General features: G+C 37.0%; 1 long non-coding RNA gene across 1 annotated transcript; it reads left to right on the top strand.

Annotated features, from left to right (window-relative positions):
• Window positions 1-268: 268 nt before the first annotated feature.
• Window positions 269-4,793, top strand: LOC121037969 (uncharacterized). The gene is made up of 2 exons (XR_005794089.1): window positions 269-372; window positions 4,441-4,793. It is a non-coding gene; the product is annotated as an uncharacterized LOC121037969 (long non-coding RNA).
• The last annotated feature ends 1,888 nt before the right edge of the window (window positions 4,794-6,681 follow it).

Below are 6,681 nucleotides of genomic sequence, written 5' to 3'. Positions count from 1 at the left end.
AAAGGGGAAAACGTCATCAGAGAAAAAAACAGTGCTTATTCAAAAATATTTCCAGAGGCCATGCATGCTCCAAGGAGTATAGACTAAACATTTTTTTCTTTCACATAAAGAGGAAATTGAGCCAGTCACACTGTTGGAAGAGCTGCGTGACAAAGGAAACTCACTAGGATGTGAGCAAGTACAGCAGTCACCCTCATCAGAGGTTTCAGTTCCCCGCGAGGACCTTGACCCGGAAGCAGATGATCCTCCCTTTACATAGCTTCAGAAGGTCAATAGTAGTGTAAGGGTATGTCGGTCACAGTGCCTATGTCATTCCCCTCGCTTCATCTCATCACGTAGGCATTTTTATCATTTCACATCATCACAAGAAGGGTGAGTACAGTACAGTAAGATTTATTTTGATGGAGAGGCCATATTCACATGGCTTTTATTACAGTAATTTTTATGATTGTTCTGTTTCCTTATTAGTTATTGTTAATCTCTTACGTGCCTAATTTGTAAATTAAACATTATCAGAGGTATGTATAGGAAAAAACATAGTACATATAGGACTGAGTACTATCGGCGGTTTCAGGCTGGAGGTCTTCGAACGTATCCCCCACGGATAAGGAGGGAAAGCAGGACTTACGATATCCTCTGGCATAGTTTGTGATCTCTGTCAGAAAGTGAGGAGTTTGGGGAAAAGTGATGCAGCAAACATTCCGATGGTGTTTATCTCAGGACAGAAGAAAACAATGTGTCTGAGACCAGACCGTCCGGGAATACACTGCCTCACCCTTACTTGGGTTTTACGTTGAAAATGATAAGCAATATGCCATTGGACACAAAAGCACCTGAAAATAGAATTAAGCAAACTTAATAAACGTAAAAAGGTAAGATGGTATATCATTATTTCAGTTCCCTTTGCTAGTAACTTATCCAATATGGTTCTCTTTGTTCCTCAAACCTATGACTTCCCCATGGATCAAAACAAAGTCTTCTTAAAAAAAAAAGAAAAAACCCTAAAAAATTTGTTTAAACATAAAAATTCTGATATATGCTTGTTTAGTTGACTCAGTCCCCATCCTGATATTAAGTCTATGTTACACTTACACTCCCCTAGTGAAATGTTTAAGATAAACAATGGTTAATAAATTTTTCAGGCTTATCTGAGAATAGTCACCCTTTTCCCTCTGTCATTTCACTTACTGCATTTTTCCACGTAAGGAACACCATATCTGAACAATCCATTCTAAAAATAAAAAAAGCTCTGTGGGTGGCTGATCTGAGATTGTGCCTGAGATTTATCTTCCTATCAGCCCTAATCTGTGTTGCCTTCCAGTAGCATTTCTTCCCCAGCCTCGAATGGAAGGCACTCACCTAGGAAACAACAATCTATCTTTCAATTTTCCCAGAAGGCTCTTTCTCAACATGAATGTTTCCATGAGTTGTTTGTATCCCGTTGACCATAACCCTATTACCTCGACTGGGAACAGATGTTGGTATGTTGTGAGAAACTAATATTCATCTCAAAAATTTCATTTAGATCATTGTACATGAACACCTAGAGATAAATGCAGGGCTAAGGTAATAGAATACAAGAACATGAAAAAAAATTCAGAAGTAGCTTATTCTTGCTATGCATTTTATCTTCTGGAAGTAGAAGCAACACACTTTGCCAAAAATTGATTGGGAATTAATTAGAAAATTCTCTGACCTAAATCAAATGATAAATTATTTGAAAATAGAATTTTTTCTACACTGCAAAATTGTACTTTCCTGGTGATATCTGTTTTATTATGTAGTGTTATGTACATTTTTAATGATATTCTATACTAATCAACAGCATTTATTTTATATACATGTTTAGTTCAATTTTACTTATAAGGACACTTAGGATTCCAAACATTCAGTTCTATGTACAATTCTCATCTTCATGTGCTGCCCAGTAGTGACTGACAATGTTAAATCTTTTCAGAAGTTAAACAAATAATGGTGAATTTTTTAGTTATGATTAAAGTGAATGGGAGTACCTAACACATATTGACCAACACAGGGAAATTTTTGGAAGGTTCAGTAACAAGTGCTGTGCTACCAGACTGTGGTCTTAGACATCTACCAAAGGACATTCATTATTCAAAGCCAGGAAAGATTAATAAGGCCACAAAAGGAACAGCGTGTGACCATTACTCAAAAAGGATATTTGAATTTAAGTACCAAAAACTTGAATAGGACATCTGACAAGGGAAATTTTAAAGCAAGCTTTAGGATGAGAAAAATCCTAAGGAGAGGCCAAAGATTAATACTGGCCATCCTGGGTGGGAGTCATTTTTTCTACCTCAGAGATTCATATTTCAAACTCATCATTGGTAAGACTCCAGTTCATTTACCCCATCACTGTCCTGACTTTTGAGCTATTAAAAAGAGATCTTGAAACTTGGAATAAGTGAAAAAGCATCAAAGAAAAGCTCACAATCTCTTAGTATGATTGTTTCAATTTAGCCATGCTGTTATCAGTATGGGGTAGTGATAACTCAAATAAAGACTGAAGGTGTTTTTCCTCACCTGCACTTTATAGGGGCCTAGCTGGTCAAAATACTCATGAAGAACATAAGCATCAGAGCCATACTTAGGTGGCAGAGAATTATGTCATAGAAATTAATTTTTTAGAATTATATCATAGAAGGGACCTGAGATATCTGATAAAACTCCCTTATTTTACAGGTGAAAAAAATCAAATTTGGAGAAGCTGACTTATTTTCTAAGTATACGTAGCAAGTCTGTGGGAGGCTGTTAAGATTGAGGGTGAAGGGCTCGGGAATTGTACTGCTTGGTGGGCATCCTAGCTTCATCACTTGGTGGTCATGTGACTAAATCACGTTCTTGGTTTTGGTTTCAATCTCTTCATCCGTAAAACTAACATGATAATAGGGTAGAAGCCCTCTTATTCAATGCAATAAAGAAAGTGTATCAAAATGTCAGTGTAAGCAGTGATTCACTATAAATATAAACACTAAATTATGTATTTAACCTCATATTTGTATGTGTATGTATATATTTAATCTAATATATGAATGCAAACCTAATATATATTATATTAATAAAAATCATATTTTATGAATATATTTGTAAATATAATACATTTTTTATATTTTAATATGTTGTATATTTTATTATTATATATTATATATACTATATGTGTATGTGTATTCATTTACTCATCTTCCATGTAGGACAAGGTATTTTCTTTGAGTATGGACCCTCTGATTGGGTTTCTAGTCATCCATAAAGCTTTCATTCCTTTAAAGGAGAGCAAAAATTTTAAAGATATTTATGAGTCAATCAAGCACAGGGTTCTTCTAGATTTTTACAGTTTCCAAATTTGTATTGGTCATCTCACCTATACCTAACTCAACAGCCTTTTTAAAAACACATCATATTGGGGCGCCTGGGTGGCGCAGTCTGTTAAGCATCCGACTTCAGCCGGGTCACGATCTCGCGGTCCGGGAGTTCGAGCCCCGCGTCGGGCTCTGGGCTGATGGCTCAGAGCCTGGAGCCTGTTTCCGATTCTGTGTCTCCCTCTCTCTCTGCCCCTCCCCCGTTCATGCTCTGTCTCTCTCTGTCCCAAAAATAAATAAACGTTGAAAAAAAAATTTAAAAAACAAAAACAAAACACATCATATTGATTGATTCCTTCCAGTGCATTCAACTTCGTTTAAAAAAAAAAAAATAACCTTTCATCAATTGAGATTCTTATTTCATTGAATTGTGTTGTATTTAATGAAAATATGCAAGTGCATTAACAGGTGCAACTGTTAGAGTCAGATGTGGTTCCATACACCACTGACTCTTGATAGCGTACACCTCAACTTGAGGGAGCAATGGTGATCAGCTTCCTGGAGACGGGGTACCCTGGAACTGTTGATGTGCCATCAGTGTGGCAGTGTGCTTTACAGACAGAATGCAGAAAGCCAAGTAGTCGTTTAAATGCAGGTTGTTAAGGAAGCTTTTACTGAAAGCTCACTGAACAGTTGCAACACACGTTAGCTATTAATATACAAGTTTAGAACTCGTTTTTCCTGACTTCTTGTCAGGAGACAGATTCCCGTATGTAGATTTTTTTTTTTTCTTCTACATATTATTTTTTCCCCATTAACATTCAAAATTCACTTTTAGTCTCTATTTGGCTGCACTAATGAAAATTAGCAGTGGAGTAAGTGTTTGTTGCAACAGTAAAGACTGGTGATCAATTCTAGAGTTATGCTAAATATACTCCCAATGATATAAGACAATTATTTTTAAGTTTTTAATAGCTGGCTTCTACTTTTCTCACTATTAAGATGCATATAGTTTAAACATCAAATGGTGGACAACACTGATTCTAATATGCACTTTTTTTTCATTTTAATATCTTTGAAATCTGGATGCCTTCGTACTGTCGGTGACATCTAATAATTACAGGGGACCAGGTGGCAGTCATAACACAGTGACACTGCCTGCATATTTACACTCTTTAAAAGTACCAACATCAAAATTCAAAAGTGACAGCAACTTGGAAGAGAATCACAATCAATAGATCAGTCTTTTGAGGAATGCTGCATCACCAGTGATCTCCATGGCATAAAGAACACTATTGCATGGAAAAATACAACTACTAACAACCTGAATTAAAGTAATTCAAAAGAACTTGAAATTTTAGGAATACTTTATCCAATGTCACTTACATTTTGTTGGTTATGTATGCAAATGAGTGATATATGATCATGTACGATGCATGATCAGTATGATTAAAAATATTATGTCAAATAAATATACAAGAGCTTTTTCATTAATATTGTGCAAAGGTGATTTCTGACAATGCTGGAGTAACTGGTAGCAAAGGTAGCACTCCCATCATAAACAAGCATAACACTGGGACAAACATATGAGACAACTGCGTTCAGGCATTGGACCACAGCAGTGTGCAGCTGGGATCCCTGAGAAAAAGAACACACTATGCATGTCTTATGATTACTCCGCTGTCCGATTGGGAACACATTTTTTGACTACAGTGCAGTGAGCTGGAGTCCAAGCAGCTCACAGCAGTTCATCTGAGCTGGAAAGACAGAGATAGGGTTGGGGCAGCCGAAGCTATTGAAATCCACAGGGCCGAGACCCCAGAGGTGGATGCTGCACAGACAGAGGGCTCCACAGGGCTGAGATGGGCTTTCTCATGAGTCCTTGACCACTAGGTATCATTATGAAAAATCTGAATCTTGACCCCTGTCTCACACCATAAACACAAATTTATTTGATAGCAATCATACCTAAATTTAAAAGTGAAAACAATATCTTAGAAGAACATATAAAAGAAAATCTTTGTAAACTTGATTGGCAGAGATTTCTTAAACAGCACACAAAAAGCACTAACGATAAAAAGAAAATTGATAAATTGGACTTCATCAAAATTAAAAATCTCTGCCAGGGCTGGGATTAGGGCGAGGCAAGCAAAGCCAAAGCATGCAAGTTCAGAGTCAGATTCTGTCTTTATTTAAAAGTTTGATATTTTGTCCACTGTAATTTTTTTTTTAATTTTTTTTTCAACGTTTTTATTTATTTTTGGGACAGAGAGAGACAGAGCATGAACAGGGGAGGGGCAGAGAGAGAGGGAGACACAGAATCGGAAACAGGCTCCAGGCTCCGAGCCATCAGCCCAGAGCCCGACGCGGGGCTCGAACTCAGGGACCGCGAGATCGTGACCTGGCTGAAGTCGGACGCTTAACCGACTGCGCCACCCAGGCGCCCCTGTCCACTGTAATTTTTAATATTAATGCAGATGTTTAAAATAATGGATTAAAGTATTATTTATCTCATTTATCTTGATTACTCAGTTTTGGGGCATTGCTCTAAATTTTGTGCTTAAGGCAAATGCTTAACTTTCCTCACCCTGTCCTGGCCCTAATCCTTCCTAAATTCTGAGCTGTGTATCCTGAAGTCAGTGGGACTTACACGCCCTGTTTTTGTTCTCCCTCCCTGCTCTTAGCCTGAAAACTCTTTCCAGCCAGTAAACTGGGACAATTATAGAAAACACCTCATTTGTTTTCCTTCTCTCAGGAGTCACTCTCATGTTCTGGGTGTGGTCGAATGCTTGACTCTCATTGTTTCATATATCTTATCCAGTAATCTAGTTGTTTAAGGAGGGAGGGCAATTAAGGTCCCTATAATCCATTATTGCTAGAAGCACCAGTACTTGCAAGAGTTTTGTAGTGTATTTTTGTCTATAGCATTTGTACCTTTAAAGTTCAGTGACCGTGGCAAGCTCCTCACTCTACCCCAATTTTTACTGGTTTGGAAGAAGTTCATCAAAATTTTTCTAAAATTATTATAATTTTAAATCTATGTTAACTTTTGACAATGGTCTGGTGTCCATTTATTTTAGCACACTGATGTATTTTTAAAGTCTAAAAATATTTGGTCATTACTTGTAAGAATGCTATGGGAAGTACACTGAAGTCATATACAAAGTGCAAGTGTGTGTCACATGACTGTAACTATTCATGATGAAAGATACTGGGAATTGATGGGTTCCTTGAATGACAAAAAATTGTTTCCATCTCCTTGGTTTGTAGAGGTATATTCTGTTTGCATGAGGGATGCTAGACATATGGAGAACTTTTAAGAGATTTAGTTTACTTTTCTCTGTTGCTACATGAACTTTAAAAG

Source organism: Herpailurus yagouaroundi, unplaced genomic scaffold (assembly GCF_014898765.1).
Source record: "Herpailurus yagouaroundi ecotype Mexico unplaced genomic scaffold, PumYag 164, whole genome shotgun sequence".
In the NCBI taxonomy this organism is placed as follows: domain Eukaryota; kingdom Metazoa; phylum Chordata; class Mammalia; order Carnivora; family Felidae; genus Herpailurus; species Herpailurus yagouaroundi.
Note: the sequence above shows the minus strand (reverse complement) of the source record. Positions and strands in the feature narration are given on the sequence as shown.